At 38.4% G+C, this 17,220-nt stretch overlaps 1 protein-coding gene and 1 long non-coding RNA gene across 5 annotated transcripts in view; one reads left to right on the top strand and one right to left on the bottom strand.

Moving 5' to 3' along the window:
- LOC141424948 (uncharacterized) overlaps nucleotides 1–1,792 on the top strand; it is a 132,205-nt gene extending 130,413 nt beyond the window's left edge. The window contains exon 4 of the long non-coding RNA XR_012449919.1: nucleotides 1,692–1,792. This is a non-coding gene — a long non-coding RNA (uncharacterized lncRNA). The remainder of the gene's footprint in view (nucleotides 1–1,691) is intronic.
- Agbl4 (AGBL carboxypeptidase 4) overlaps nucleotides 1–17,220 on the bottom strand; it is a 1,287,504-nt gene that overhangs the window by 415,260 nt on the left and 855,024 nt on the right. The gene's annotated exons all lie outside the window — the stretch shown is intronic.

Below are 17,220 nucleotides of genomic sequence, written 5' to 3'. Positions count from 1 at the left end.
CTTGAAATCACTGGAACTACATGAAGGAGAGGAACACTGTAAAGGACTGGATTTCCTCCTGGGCAGGTAGGAGCTCAGGGATACAGAGATTTGATAAGTAATCTTTATGAGACCTCAGTTATATTAACAAGGTGCTGAAATCCAAGTCACTGGATTTGTCATTCATGTTATCTTGTTTTATGCTTATAATAATATGAAAGGGCACCTTATGCTGTCTATTTTCAAAATGGAACTCAAAAGAGCTTGTTAGGTCATATAGCTAGGAAGTGGCAGAGTTGGAGTTTGAAGCAGGTTTTGATCCCAAATAGCAAGTTCTACAATGTCAGAGTCCCAGGAAGGGGAAGTAAGGGTGCCTTAGAGGGACTGAGCTCTTCATCTGGCTTCAACTCACTCTCCAGTGCCTTTTTCTCATGCCCCTATAGACCAGAGGGGCCTCTGGAGAGAGATAGATCGATTACTCTTATTCCTTGTGGAATCTGAAACTGACAAAATATGTTTCCAAACTCAGGAATCATGGAGATATTCACATAGGGAAGCCTGACAATTATCATTTTAAAGTCCAAGGATGACATTTTTGTTTTCCTATGGAAGAACAGGTCTTTGTATGAAGGAAAGAGATAATGAGGAGGTGTCTGAGAAATAGATGTAGGCCTATTGAAGGGCAAATTACAGAAAGATTCTCATTCCTTCCTGATCTGGTTAGAGTCAGATGTTGAATTAGCTGTGAAGGGGGTATGGTGGGAGAGCATAGCTTTATAGTCAGATTGACCTGGATTTGAATTCTGAATTCTTAACTCCTTGGCTCAGTGACCTTGGATACATCACTTAATCTCCCAAATCTTTAGATGTGTCCTTTGTTGAATTGGCTAGTAACAAAATTATTAAAGGACTGCTGTGATGATTACAGGAGATAATTTAAGCAAAGAACCTAGAACAGAGTCTGGCATATAAGCAGATGGTCAAAAATGTTAGCTTGAGCCCCACATTGCTAAGTTTTCCTCCTACACTGGAAGCTGTGTCCCAATTCCATGTTGTATTCCCAGAATTTATGATAAAGCCCTATTAGTAGGTACTTAATAAAGAAAAATGGTGAGAAAAAAAATGAGAGCTTATAGCCAACTTAGAGTTGAGCCTCGTCTCTATCACTTTCTAACTACTGTGTGATTTGAGCAAGTTATCCTCTTTCATCTTGAATTTCCATATGAAGAAGGTAGAGAGAAAACCAACTTGCAGGTTTTTGTAAGGTTGGAAGGTTACATATATAAAGTACCTCTGTACTACATACTTGCAAATTAGATGGCATTAACCTATGAATACTCTTATCAGGGATCTGGATTCTTTCATTTTAAACAAATTATCTGAGCATCATCTTTTCCAATTTATCTTTGTTTGCTATGCTTGTGCAGAAAATATGTAGGAACAGGGAACCAATATCATTGTCCTTTGCAGAAATTTGCATCCCATCTTTATCCTTGTACAGTTAATAAAAGCCATAAAGATTGTCTGTGACTATATGCAAAACACTGTGTTAGAGCTAAGATCAATAGCAAACAAAACTGACAAAATTCCTTTTCTCATAAAACTTATAGTGTATGTGGGGAAAGTCAAACAATAAACACAAGAAATAGTAAAACAATGTCTTGCTTTATGAAAATTGCAAGTGGCTTCAGTTATCTATGTTTGCTCCTCAGAATGAAGATCACAGATGATGCCAAATAGATACTCTGAACTACTCAGATAACAGTGATGAATGTGTACAAAGACCTTTCAGGACCAAAGTGGCTGTTTCAAGGTATTTCAGTTATATCATGAAGCAATTTGACTCTCCTGTCAAATTGCTTGCCACGAACATTACTACAGAGACATTCTCCAAGACACAGTAGCATTTGCTGAGCAAATACTATGTTCCAGGCATTATGCCATACATCAGAGCTACACAGATGACCAGGACATGGTTCCTCCCATCATATAATTGTGTTCCTATAGCTCACAGTCCAGTCAAGGAGACAGAGCTGGAGACAGACAGGCAGTAGCATATGATTATGGCTGAAATAAAAGGAAACAGAATTGGTTACAGGAAACTGGGTTGTTGGTGGTGGTAGCAGAGAAGGTTTTCCAGTCATAAAACTGTCCAGAAACAGACCCATGACAGCAAGCCTAGGCTAGAAGTGTTACATGGCAACACCTAGTCTCCTACCCTTTCAACATTCTTCATTTGATTGCACATCCCACATGTCAAACCCTGGGTTAGCTGGTCAGGATAACCAGCTAAACCCTGGGTTAGCTGGAACTCAGTGTGGCATGTAGAAGCAGTCAAGGTAAACCATAGGATGAATGTCAGAATGGAGGGAGACTCACGGTGGGGAGAATTAAAACCAGGGGAGGAGATAGAAGCAGCTAAGTCTCTCTAAAGGTTGGCAGGGGCAGAAAAATCTTTACAGAGAAGGTGGTGACTTGAAGATCTTCCTTCCTTCCCTCACTCCCTGCTTCTTCCTTCCTTCCCTTCCTCCTCTCTCCTTCTCTCCCTTCCTTCATTCCATCCATTATTTTGATTGATTCATTCTTAACTACCCGAAGACTTAATATATCCAGGCATAAGTAGGGCAGTTTCTAAGTAAAATTTTGAAATGCTCAGACTTTGTTTCAGCTTCATAAACTGTCAGAGAAAGAATTCTTATAAATGATATAGCCGACTCCCACAATTTTACAGATGTGGAAACTGAGGCAAGAGAAAAAGTAAAAACTCTAAAATGAAATCACCGGGGTAGCAGCTAATAGAGACAGTTTAGAACCCCAGTAATGATCACACCCTAGGCCTCATTCTGTTATAACACATTGCCCTTCCTTAGTCTGCCTTTTTTGCCAAACATCCATCTTCTATCCCCAGAGGATTTAATGCTCTTTTTCCCTTCCATTTTTGGTCAAACATGTTCCTAGGGAAAGGTTCAGAAATTCGTACATACCAAGGTAAACAACTCTAATTGTTGCATATGGGGGAAGCAGGGTAAGGGAAGAAGGCCTCACGTTACAATAATTCCTGACATAATGCAGCTAATTTGTCCTACTACAAAGGCTAACTTAGCACATGGGTTTGAGAAGAGAGCGTTTTTGAGTTAGGAGGGCCCATAAATCTGACCTAAGCCATATGGTCCAGAAAGCACTTTTTTTTAATATAAGTAAGGGAAACATTCACAAGAAATTTGCAGAGTTATGCTCTGTTACGGTTTCTGACAGGTGGAGTCATCATCCTTCCCCTATAGCATAGTGTACTCATAGATGCTTAGTACTAAGACAGGCAAATCAAGTGCAGGTGCACCCAACCTCAGTTGGAGGTACCTCAAATAATGGCAATTATTGAGACTGAGAATAGTGCATCAGGATGCCACTTTTTCCTCTACCTTTCCCAGCCTCAAGAGTAGAGAGACTGCAGATATCCCACGATACTGCCACAGTATCTAGGCTCCAACTGAAAAGCCCACTGAAGCTCACAGGTTAGAACCCTATTAATGATAAAATCAGGCCTGAACTTTGGACTTACTGACTCAATGTTATATTGCTAAGTTCTCCCAATATGTATCATTCACTGCTGAGAGACGATGTTGAGATTCAATATAGCAAGATATTATTTTTTTTGGGATTTGTTTATTTATTTATTTTTTGTTATTTTTTTTTAATTTTTATTTTATTCACATGTGCATACAATGTCTGGGTCATTTCTCCCCCCTGCCCCCACTCCTTCCTTTACCCCCACCTCCCACCCCCTCACTACCTGGCAGAAACTACTTTGCCCTTATCTCTAATTTTGTTGAAGAGAGAGTATAAGCAATAATAGGAAGGAACAAGGGTTTTTGCTGGTTGAGATAAGGATAGCTATACAGGGCATTGACTCACATTGATTTCCTGTGTGTGGGTGTTACCTTCTAGGTTAATTCTTTTTGATCTAACCTTCTCTCTAGTTCCTGTTCCCCTTTTCCTATTGGCCTCAGTTGCTTTAAGGTATCTGCTTTAGTTTCTCTGCGTTAAGGGCAACAAATGCTAGCTAGTTTTTTAGGTGTCTTACCTATCCTCACCCCTCCCTTGTGTGCTCTCACTTTTATCATGTGCTCATAGTCCAATCCCCTTGTTGTGTTTGCCCTTGATCTAATGTCCGCATATGAGGGAGAACATACGATTTTTGGTTTTTTGAGCCAGGCTAACCTCACTCAGAATGATGTTCTCCAATTCCATCCATTTACCAGCGAATGATAACATTTCGTTCTTCTTCATGGCTGCATAAAATTCCATTGTGTATAGATACCACATTTTCTTAATCCATTCGTCAGTGGTGGGACATCTTCGCTGTTTCCATAACTTGGCTATTGTGAATAGTGCCGCAATAAACATGGATGTGCAGGTGCCTCTGGAGTAACAGTCTTTTGGGTATATCCCCAAGAGTGGTATTGCTGGATCAAATGGTAGATCGATGTCCAGCTTTTTAAGTAGCCTCCAAATTTTTTTCCAGAGTGGTTATACTAGTCTACATTCCCACCAACAGTGTAAGAGGGTTCCTTTTTCCCTGCATCCTCGCCAACACCTGTTGTTGGTGGTGTTGCTGATGATGGCTATTCTAACAGGGGTGAGGTGGAATCTTAGCGTGGTTTTAATTTGCATTTCCTTTATTGCTAGAGATGGTGAGCACTTTTTCATGTGCTTTTTGGCCATTTGCATTTCTTCTTTTGAGAAAGTTCTGTTTAGTTCACTTGCCCATTTCTTTATTGGTTCATTAATTTTGGGAGAATTTAGTTTTTTAAGTTCCCTATATATTCTGGTTATCAGTCCTTTGTCTGATGTGTAGCTTGAAGATATTTTCTCCCACTCTGTGGGTGTTCTCTTCAGTTTAGAGACCATTTCTTTTGTTGAGCAGAAGCTTTTTAGTTTTATGAAGTCCCATTTATCTATGCTCAATATAGCAAGATATTAAGAATAGGGCTCTGGAGCTTATCTTCCTGCTTATATCCCTTCCTCATCACTGAATTAGCCATGTGTTCTTAGAAAGTTACTTTATTTCTTTGTGGTTTTTTCTCCTCATCTGGAAAATGGGGAGATCTCATTGAGTTAATACACATAAAATTCTTAGAATAATACCTGGCAGTAAATGTTAGCTAATTATTATTATTAAATAATAATTAACTATGTGAACTTCTGTTCATGCTGCTCTATCCATCAGGAACATCATTCTCTTTGTCAAAATGTAGCCCTCTATGTTTAGAGATCCATAACCTCTCCCATTTATCTTCCCACACTCCCATGTCTCCGAAGGCATTTTACTCAGCCAGTGAAGTGGGCTAGTTGTTAGGTATGTGTGTGCTGTTGTCCCATAGATTGACCACACTGTGCTCCTGAACACTGAATGCCTAGCCTAACTGAACATGGAGCCTGACTGATGACCCACCTAGCAAACATTTGCTGAGTGAATACCTAAATGGATAAATATTCTTTTAAAACTCTGTGCAATGCAAATTATAGAAGATGTTTACATTACCTAGTGATAGCTTGATAGAGAAGTCAGGGTACAGGTGAAAGAGCAATGGACCAGACTACAGATTATTCATGTTCTTGATTTATGACTTTGTCATCTCAGGTGCAAGTCCTTGAGCAATTTGCTTATACCTCTCTACCTCAGTTTCTGAATTGGCAAAATAAGCTTGTTGAACAAGATAAAGTCTGAGAATCCCTTTAACTATAAGCTTTGTATGGGAAGACAAAATGCCCACAATGTTTTCAGTTCCTTCCACTAGCACTTGGTACCAGACTCTGTGCCAGGCATTAAAGGTATAGAGAAAAATGATACCCATTCTTTGTCTGTAAGCACTCACAGTTGAGTGAAGAACCAGACTTGCAAACTGATGGTTAATGGAAAAGAGAGGGAGGTTCAAAGGATTTGATAGCTTCAGGACAGAGGAACTCAGTGCAGGCATCCTGGTAGACAAAGTAACAGTAAAGTCAGTCTCTGTGGAGAGAATTTCTATGAGAGCAAGACAGAGTAGAAGGATGAGCCTCAGGGCACATGAGACACTTGGAAAGACTCTATCCCTCAGTCTGACATCTCTCCCAGAACACATTTGTTCTTACCTTTTTTTCAGTTCTTCAATCACATTACACTCCTTTCTCTCTCCTTAGAACACACCTCTGTATTTCCTATCAACACCTTCCTTGCCCACTTCTTTCCTCCTTTGCCCCCATCCAGTTAACTGTTACACATTATGGGCCCCACTTAAAAGTCACTTCTCCAGAAAAGCTTTTCCTGATGTCCTAGATTAGGTTAGGTCTTCACACTGTATGCTTCTTGGCATCTTGTGCTTCTCTATCACATTTTAAGATAATTAACTGTGTACTTCATTAATGCTTATCTCCTTGTTGGAATTAAGGCTTCACAAGAGACAGGGACTCACTCTTACCCAATGTTTCATCTCTCATAAAATAGAAGCTACTATAGTAGTATATTGAGTATATTAAGTGGAATCTCAATAAATTTTTACAGAATTATGTTAGGGACACAGATGGGATAGAAAACAGAAGAAGGCAGCATTCACCTTTCTCTTTGGTCACATTTTCAGGCTATTATTCTTTTTCCATTACATTAAAACCCACAATGCCTCTGAGGCTAATGCTTTCAAGCTGTTTCATCCTCTCTCTCTCCTTTTTTTTTTTTTTTTTGGCATTAACCTCAACAGAACTCTTAGCGCTTCAAGTGCTCAAAACAAGCTTGTAAAATGAAAGAATAAATGAACAATTTCCTAAGTTTTTCACTGTATTAACTCACCAAAGCCTTTCCTCAAAACACAATACTGCAACTGCGTTTCAGGATACTCACTAGACAGTCAATGCAACTGACTTCAGGTGAAGGCTGATAGGAAACAATCTGATTAAGCAATCTCACACTGAAAGTATGAATGATAAATTGCCCTTTAAACTCTCTCCCCCAGTACAATTAGCTGCTAAATGCAAGCCAATTGGTACTATTACTATGAACACATTGAGATAAAAATGGAAAATACATTTCTTAGCATCATCCCACAAAGAAGGATTATTTTTTCACAAAGGCTGGACAATAGGTCCATAGAGAATATTTTGATGGTCTCTTTTCACTTACGAATTTAGAAAGAGAAGCCTATAGATGGCACAAGACTCGCTTAAGGCACACAGCAAAGCAAACAATGGGACTAGAAAGGATTCTCCCTTCCCTTCACTGGCCTAGTCTCTAGCTCTTTGCCCATTGCCTCTTGCTTTGTCAGCAGTTGTAAATACAGTCCTTCTGGCTTCCCTTTGCTCTCTTTCTTTCCCTGAGTCCCAGTGACAGCCTGCCTGCCATGGCTGTCCTTGCTGAACACTGCCACTCTGAAGATGCTTTGCTGCCTTCATTGATTCATCTTCTTGCCATCTGCTTTCAGATTTCTTTTGGAAATCCCAGCATTTCTGCTGTTCCCTGAGCACTGTCATGCCCTCCTCCCTTATTAATGGGCCCAATAAACAGCTGCTTTAATTTAGCCTTCATCCATCTCTAGGCTACTGTTTTCTGAAATCTGCATCATCTATTTTTCACTCTCTTGCATCTTTTGATTCACCAATTTGAGAGAATTAACTGTGTCTGGAAGAGAAAAGTTAAGGCAATGATGCCTTTTCTGAGGAATTCTAATGACAGTATTCCCTCATTTATTTAAGCAGAATTTAGTTCAATGAGAGTTCTTTGACATTTAATATGTTCAAAACACTATGTGGGCATAGAAAGACAGACAAAGTAGTGGAAGGCACTGTTGTAGTCCTGGTCATTGACAGAAGTGGTACAGGCATGAAAGATTAAGAAAATTAAAAAGATGAGTATTTAGGATGATAAGAGAGGGTCTAGAATAGTGACAGTAGCATGTATTGAGCATTCACTCTGTTCAAGTTGTTAAATCAATGTTTCATTTGAAGCACTGGGAAATAGGTAATGCTGTATGCTGAAGAATTGTCAAAAATTATAGGGAATTTACAAGAATACATCTGTAAACAAAGTACAAGACTCTTGAAATCCTTTCCCAATTCAAAGATCTAAAGAAAAAGAGGGTTGTAAATTAAAATTTTCATAAGGGGAATTTTCGGTGGCTGGAATCTTACATGCCACAGTCCCAAAAGAGGAACCAGGGGGTATTTGTTTTTTTGCCCCTGCATAGGAAGAGCAGGAAAACAGTGGGCTAGATTCTGACTCCTTCCTGAGAAATCAAGTGAATGGGAGACTACAGAACAAGTGAAGAAGTAGCTATATTCAGATTGGTTAATGATTCCAGTGTTTGTCAAGGCAAGGGGTTTTGAAAAGATGTAAGTAGAATACATGGAGAATGTAGGATTCCATTTTCGCTCCTACACAGAGTCTATATACAGTGAACCACCAGAAAAGCAGGAAATAAAGGGCAGGGACAGTAGTAGGACACATTTTCCAAGTGATGATTACCAATGAGTAGAATAGACTCCAAAGAACCCATGAAAGCACCTAAATGAGAAGGAGTCTGCTACAAACACCTGCCAGGCAGTGAGCTAAGTGGGAGGAGATAAGTACAAAAAGAAGGAAAGGCCAAGGTATCACCCACAATCCTGCAAACTCATAGCTGGTAGTGGGATTTGACTAAATGGATAGAGGTATGGGGGACTAAAACAACATTAAACCAAGTTCAGAGTTTTGATTATTGTTTGGAAATGGATATTTTTAAGTACTAAATTTAGGCTGTTTTCTAATTAATCTGATTTAGGGACTTTCTAATACCTGAGCATGAAATTTTCACCCAGGGCATGGTAAGGACTACCCCTATGAATAGGGCTGAAGCATTCTTAGGGGACAAAAAATAAAGCTGCTTTTATGAATGTATGCTGAGACCTGTCTATTATATTAATGTGTTTTTGTCTACACATATTAACACATTGAATCCTGACAACAACCCTGGAAAAAAGTAATGTGATTGTCCTCATTTTAATAAATGAGGAACCTGAGACAGAGGGAAATTAAGTAACTTGCCCATTGTCAACAGGTAGTCATGCATAAGTACTTTGTAAGCATTATAAATATTCTATGGGTAGAAAAATATCTGATATCTAACTATATCATCAAAGTTTTGCTGAGTGCCAATGGCTCAGTAGGTACAGCACAAATATTGCTTGAGGATCTGATTTCAGAATGCTATGCTGGAAATGAGTGCATGAGACAGACTTTAACCTTCAAGAGCATCCAACCTGAGCCAAATTAGATCAGTGAGGATTCATTGGGACCACCCCAGAAGTTTCCAGCTCCCTTTCATGACTTCCTGTCCAAAGCATAACCAACCATGTCCATATTTTGTCCTTTTGACACAATTTCATATTCTTCTCTATCTGTGGTTGCTTTTAGATTGTTTTTGTCCTAGGGATCTTTCCCACTATCCTCTGTCTTCAGCTTCCTTCTCTCATACCTTTACCCCCACTATTTAAGTCCCTCTAATTACATTTTGGTACTTATAGCTATAACATAATATTGTCCAATGGCATATTCTCTTAAGAACCTCAAAAATCCAGATAGAAATATCTAAACAAAGTCATGTTATATAAGATCTGGATATTTTAGAGATTTGAAAAATATCTTGGTCTGAAGAGGGGGCAAGTAACTATAACAAAATAGCACAGATATCAGTTTCATAGCTAAGACTAAGAAGCTGAGGTCTAGCTCTTACTTAGTACTTCACAGAAAGAGCATTCAGCATGGATTGGTGTATGGGCAAAAGCATCAAGAGATAGGACTTCCATGTTTTATGTTATGTTTAAGTGTCTGGGAAGAATACATTCTCTTGTAAGATCCTTTGGGTTTTGAGGAGATTTGTGGGTGAAGCTACTGTGTTTTACCCAAGCTGCTTAAGGAAAGTTCATGTTAAACCAATTTACTTGCAATGGATTGAATGCTTATGTCCTCCCACCCAATTTATATGTTGAAATTTTAACCCCCAATGTAATAGTATTAGGAAGTGGGACCTTCAGCAGGTAATTTAGTTTTTTTTTTCTTTTATTATTCATATGTGCATACAAGGCTTGGGTCATTTCTCCCCCCTGCCCCCACCCCCTCCCTTACCACCCACTCCGCCCCCTCCCTCTCCCCCCGCCACCCCCTCAATACCCAGCAGAAACTATTTTGTCCTTATTTCTAATTTTGTTGTAGAGAGAGTATAAGCAATAATAGGAAGGAACAAGGGTTTTTGCTCGTTGAGATAAGGATAGCTATACAGGGCATTGACTCACATTGATTTCCTGTGTGTGTGTGTTACCTTCTAGGTTAATTCTTTTTGATCTAACCTTTTCTCTAGTTCCTGGTCAATAGGAAAAGGTAATTTAGTTTTGAGAGTAGATCACTCATGAATGGGAAGAGACTTCAGATATCTCTCACCTCTTTTGACCATATAAGGATACCAAGATGGCAATCTATAACCCAGAAGAGGGCACTCACTATAGCCAATCAATAGTAGCACCAGACTTCCAGCTTCTAGAACTATGAGAAATAAGTTTACATTGTTAGTAAGTCACCCAGTTAATGAATGGTATTTTGTTATAGCAGGCTTAGTTAACAAACTAAGACATTACCTTAACTATAGTCATTGTTTCTGACCAAAATTGTTGAACAAGTAGGATAAGCTAATGCAAAGTACTGAGGAGAGACACTTTATTGTGTTCAACCTTATGAAGAAAGCATTATCTCTATTTTAAAAATAAAATAAAAAAAAACCCCAGAGGGGATGGATAATTTGCCAGGGTCACATAACTAGTAATGGAAGAATCTAGAATGAAGCTAAGTTTTGTCTAATTCCAAAGCTCTAGTTCTTTCTACTGTGTAATTTGAAAATTTTACAAAAGGTTATTATTAAAGACAATTTTGCTGAGTGAAAGTTAAGAAAGGAATAATACTATTATTGGAATAAGTTCACAACCTATCTAGAAAACTACTTTGAATGAACAACACATTCATCCATCCATTTAATTTGTTCATTCTTTCATTCAATAAATATTCCTTGTGAATCTACTATCTTCTAGGCCCTGTGGTAGGCACAGGAGACAAGCAGGGCATAAAAGGCTTTGCCCTTATGAAGCATACATTCTAATAGAGAATAGAGAATAATAAAACAATAAAGAAAATGAGCAAGATAATATCAAATAATAATTCAGATTTGCAGGAAATAAATCAGAGGAAGAGGAAGAGACAGGAACTCCAACTCTTGGAGGAGGCTAGGCCAAGGTTTCAAGAGCAAGAGGATGAATGAAGAGAATGAATGTCAATATTCTTATAAAACATGCAGAGGGATGAGAGCAGGTTTCTTTCCTATACCTTTCTTCTACCTCTTTGACATTGTATGGCTTTTGAGTAGAAGAAAAGGGAACAATGAGGCTCAGAAAGCTCCAAGGCAGAGGAATGTGATGTAGATGGAAGGCAATGAATTTTAGCATTCTGTAGATAATCAGGTTGTGGAAACATGAGTGAGTTCTTTAGCCTTTGAGACATTTTCATGTGTGAAAATGGGTATATTAATTCCTCCTTTTTAGGATGTGAGGATCACTGGAGATAATGTATCATTTCTCAATTTCCAACAATAGAAACTGACTAATTAAGCATAAAGGAAATGTATTAAAGGAATTACTAAATTTTAATTTAGTAATTAATTTAGTTAATAAATTAACAAATTAATTTAGGTAATAAATTCCTAAAGGAATTACGTAATGAGTTAAGGTCCAAGAACCAGGTTTGAGGCTAAGCATCATGTCCAAAACCATGCTGTACATCAAGTCTGATAAGAAAGTCATAGGTGTTATCCAACCACTAAGTACCAGATACCACAGTTCACACTGTTTCCACTTCTGTGTCACCAATTCAACTTTATATCAATATTATGCTGCAAGTACTAATAACATTCTTGGATGGAGGATTCAAGGTTGCCTATATTTCCTAGGTTTCACAGTTGCTTGCTTCAGAAATTGAAGTTTTGTGTGGATGTTTCTGATTAGTGGAGCTTAGATCACATACCTGTGTCCTGGCTGCAGGAAAAGCTGGGTAAGTAAGTTTTCCAACTCCTACCTTAAGGTGGAAGAATTTAAAAAAGGATTGAGCAGCCAGAAAATGTGACAAATACCCACTAGGATGGAAGATTCCTTGCACTGTCTTTGAGTGCCTGGGACCAAGCAGATGCTCAGTGAAGGTGAATTTCTTTTCTTCTTTAAGTTGCACAGACTTCCACCCATCTGATCCTAAGCTCTGAGGAGGTATTAATAATCCATATGGGTAGATGAAAAGGCCACCATGTACTATTTAAGACTCCCAGAGAGGAATCATAAATATAGCCTGTGCTATAGACACCTTCTAGAGAGACAGGCTGCTGCCTGGGACTTGGCTCAGAGCAGAACAACGTGTTTGGCATTTGCCTAAACCCAGCATAGCTCAGTGATAGAATAGTTTGATTAAATGAGGAGAGTTTAGAATTAAGCCTCAAATTAATTGCTAATCTGTCACAAAATTCTTTGGGGGAAGAAGCATAGAAAGACAGACCAAGGATCTTCACTAGACAAATGACGGGTAGTTCAGTGATGGGTCTTCTTGCCCTGCACAGCATGCTTAATGTGATCCAGACATTGTTATGCCCTCTGGGCCACATCTTTCCTTCTCCATCTGCACTCAGTCCCATAACTAGACGTATACCTCAGTTTTCTAATCTGTATTTCAATACTTCACTTCTGCTTCCCTGTCATTTCTCCTCCTGCCTTTTGGGACCAGAGACAAGACCTATGCTCTAGAATACTTGAAAATCTGTCAAGATATAAGCAAAAGTACTTCCTAATCCAGGTTTCCACACCCCAGATAAGATATTCCCAGAAACAAACCATATCCTACATGGAAATTCATTTGACACTATAATTTAGGGGCGAAATACAGTTTAAAAGGAAATTTCTTACACATTATTAAAATTGATTCTAATAGCGTCTCTGTGAGTTTTATTTTGCTATATTAAATAAACATTTCTTGAATTCTATTACTTCTTTATACTGTAAGGTATTGTTCAGAGGTTCAGAGAAGGAGAAGTTACCTTCCCAAATGTACATAGTCACATTTTGTGTTCCTTTCTGTTGCCTTAGAGGTTGTCAAGATCATATGAGATATGGTATGAGAAAGTGCTACATAAATGCATGAAGTTGTTACTAGAGTGGTTGTAATAAATGACTCTTGTTTCTAAGCCAGAGCTCTAAAAGTAACATGACAGAAGCATGAATTTTTGTAAGTATGATACAAATTTGTGTTATACCTCAATTTCTATCTGAACATTTAACACTACCCTGCTTCCCCCTCTACTTCTCGATCACATTATTCCCAGATAGGGGTAAATCACATTATCCTGAAAATTAGTGAGCTACAAATCTCAAAGGTAAAAAGAAAATTTAGAGGATAAAATTTGCGCTGACCTCAATGAATCATCAAGAATTACATCAGATAATATATATTCAGTATCTGCTATTATTACCTTTATTTTAAAACCAAGGAAAATAGGGTTCAGTGTAATTGAGTGGTGTGCACAGGGTCACACAGCTGTTAAGGAGGGACGTGAGAATTCAGAATCAGGCCCGTGTTTCCCTATGCTGCACCGCCTGTATATAGAGCTCTGCACACAATTCACACTTGGCATACATCCTCTGCTAAGCTTTTCAGAGATCTTCAGGCAGAATCATTGTTCCCTTCTATGGCTTGCTCTTGCCCTAGCTCTGGATGGAAGAACCTGTGAGTTAGGAGGGACATCAAACCACTTGGACAATTTTAACCAGTATTATATTTTTCCAGGTGATCACTCTATATAGAGAGTGGTACAGTTGAGCTTTGGGCCCAAATCTTTCCTTTATGCATCTATTGACTTCATTGCTAGAGTAGTGGTGAGACAGACAGGCTGATAAACATGAAGACTGGGGCCTGATGTCCAGTGGGGGATTTCTCCCTTATGTTCCTTTTTCTTGCATTAGCTCTTCATCACAGGCTATCTCTTATTAAACAGTTTTGTATGTCAGTTTATTTAACTTGATATAATTTTCCAAACAGGGAGCTAGGCAGGCCCAGATTTAAATTTCAGCTTTGCCCCTGGCTGTGTGACCCTGGGAAAAAGTTTTAACCTCCTTGAATCTGATTCTTCATCAGTGAAATGGAAAGAATGCTGTGAGGAATATGAGATAACAGATGTAAAACACCCAGCAAACCATGCGGAAAATATAAAGTACTTCATACTCAGTAAACAGTAGCTGGGAGTCATTAATCACTAACTATTATTACTACCTTGCCAGACTGTGCCCTCACAGGTGGATGTCTGCCTTGACCCTGGTTCTTTAATTGAAACTGACCTTCCCTTGTTTCCTGCAGTAGGAAGCAAAAAAATATCAGCTGCAGATTTTAGCTCTATTATACTTGCCTAGATTTCCCTTCTTTTCACAGGCTGTCCCCCACTTTTTTCTTTCTGCTAAGAAAAAGCTTTCTAGATTCCTTAAAAATTCCAAAAAATGGCCAGTGCAGAATGTTCCTTAGATTTAGGGTGGGATGTGCCTATGTAGGGCCACTGGTGGTATCTGTCCATTATGCAGTCATGCCAACTGTTCATTTTGATCTGAAGGTAATCCAACTCCCTTTCTTGGAAGCACAAAAGCCATAAATCCTAATACACTCAAACTCCGTTGCTAGTAACACCAGAAAAATTGTTTTACTTCAGATAACAACTATATCTTACATTAACTGGTTACATTGCAACCAGTTAATGGCTTTCAATCACAAGAGTCATTTTCTTATGGAAATATTTAAAGGCACCTCATATCTTTCTTTAAAAACAAGTATAGCTGCTTATGAAGAGGGATAAGAGAGCCTTGGGGAAGGAGACTCAGAAGATAAAAAGAGAACCAGGAAAAGGGAGAAAAGCGTTTGATAATAGTCTCTAGGAAAATCAGATTTACTCATTCAGTCATCCAACAAACCTTTCCTATATACAACTACCTATGGTTTAAATTCTATTTAGGGGCTGCAGATATAGAAATAAAGAAGATATGATCCTTCCTTCAAAGAATTCTCTTGAATAATGCAGCAGGCAGGTTGGCAAATTAATACAACAATCAGTGTGATAAATTCAACGAGTGTGACACAGTAACATTATTCCCAAGTGGCTAATGGGAGGACACACAACATGCTTTGCTTTATAGGACAAGAGCTTCAAAGATGAGGTGAATTTACTTATTTATAAATTTATAATTTATAATTAAATTTATAAACATTTCAAATATATCACAAACACTAACAAAATGAATGGCACACTACTCTATCAATTCCTAACATTTTGCCATATGTTTCATATTTTTTAAAGAAATAAAACCACAGAGGTTAAATCCCCATGTTTTATCCCAATTTCTCCCTTCCATAAGAGACATAAACACTGCTCTGAAAATCCTAATTCCCGTGCTTTTTGTTATTAATACATATGTATATACCCATAAGCAAAATAGAACATTCATGCATTTGAATATATAAATGGTATCATATTGTACATTTCAAAGCATGCCTTTCTCCCTTTAAAATCTGCTTTTGGAACTTACCTTTGGTGATAGTTGTAGTTTGTGTTCATATACTTCAATTTCTATATTGAATGCCATTTGCATGTACTGACCAACTATATCTATATTTGCATGAGTTATAATTTTTGTTACTACAAATAATGTTGTGACAAAAATTTGTCTATTGTACATATGTGTGACATTCTCTAGGAATGCAATGGTTGGCTAGTAAGGTTTAAGCTTTGCTAGATAATGCTGCATTACTTTACAAAGTGGTTATACCAACTTATACTGCTCTCACCAACAGTGGACAATTTTCCATTGTTCCTAATCTTCACTAACATTTATTTCTATGCATGTCCATGATGCTGCCCCAAGGGTGCATCCCTGACTTACTCCTCAGCCCATACAAAGTTGTACTTCAAATACCAAGACTACTTCCTAGGTTCTTAATTAACCCTGGCTGATAAAGCATCTCACATCAGAATTACTTCAATGGCTTCCTAACTAATGGACTCCCTGATTCTAATCATGGCTCCCAATTCATCATGGATCTTTCTAAAACACAACTTCGACTACACCACACTCTCTGGTTAAAAATCCTTCAGTTACTCTACATTTGCCTCAGGATAAACTTCACATTTATTGGCTTGACAGTCATTCTCCACAACCTGATCCCTAATGACTTCTGCTGCCTTGTTCTTGCCACTTTCTTCCTTATTCTTTGTGCTCCCATAATATCTGACTCTAGTTCCTGGAATATGTCTTGTTGCTTCTATCTTAAGGTTCTTGGCTTATGCTGCTCCTTTCCCTGTAAACTCCTTTCTCTCTCCATTTTACTTGAGATAGGCAAGCTTTCCAACAAATGTTCTCATTTCTTCTTCTACCACAAGAGCATAGAGTTATCACTGAAAAATACCTACTTAACCAGAGACTGGATGCCCCAGTCCCCATAATAGTTAGATGTAATCATCTAAATAAGTTATAGCTAATGAAATATGAGAAGTTACGTGTATTAGTTTTAGGAATGCCTCATAATAACCTATCACCACATAATAGGGTCTTTCTGTGCTTTAGCTTACCTGTGTGCTAGATGCAGAGGATACTAAGTCCTTAGGAAATGGCAGAAATACAATATGAAGGAGTCTGACCCCTGAATCATTAGTGTTACAGTCTTCAGAACTGGCAAGGAGGAGGTCCTACTCTGGGCCCCCACATTAGGAGGCTCTCAGCTTTAGAGTGCTTTCTTTAAAATTTTCTAGGACCCTCAGTTCTTGGGACTGGTCAGCATTGGCAGTGTTGTCTGGGCAAGCTGTCCTGAACTTAGACCATTTCCCAGTTTCTCCCCTTGGGAGTGTGCTCTGACCCCCAGGTCTTCTGCTTTAATTTTTTTTTCTAAGACAGTATCTGTCTTTGAAGCCTATACTGGAAATGAACATGCAATCTTCCTCCTCAGCATCCCAGGTATGGAATTATAGGAATGTGCCACTATGCCCAGATGTATGCTTGGCTTAATGCCCTGCTGTTATCATCTTAAAGTTCTTAATAATTTTTTTGACAAGGAGACCCACATTTTTTTTTGGTGTTGGGTCTCACAAATTATAGGGCTATTCCATTTCCTCATACTCCATTCTT

The sequence above is a fragment of the Castor canadensis genome, chromosome 7 (assembly GCF_047511655.1).
Source record: "Castor canadensis chromosome 7, mCasCan1.hap1v2, whole genome shotgun sequence".
Taxonomy (NCBI): domain Eukaryota; kingdom Metazoa; phylum Chordata; class Mammalia; order Rodentia; family Castoridae; genus Castor; species Castor canadensis.
The sequence above is the reverse complement of the archived record's forward strand: the minus strand, read 5'-3'. Positions and strand labels throughout refer to the sequence as shown.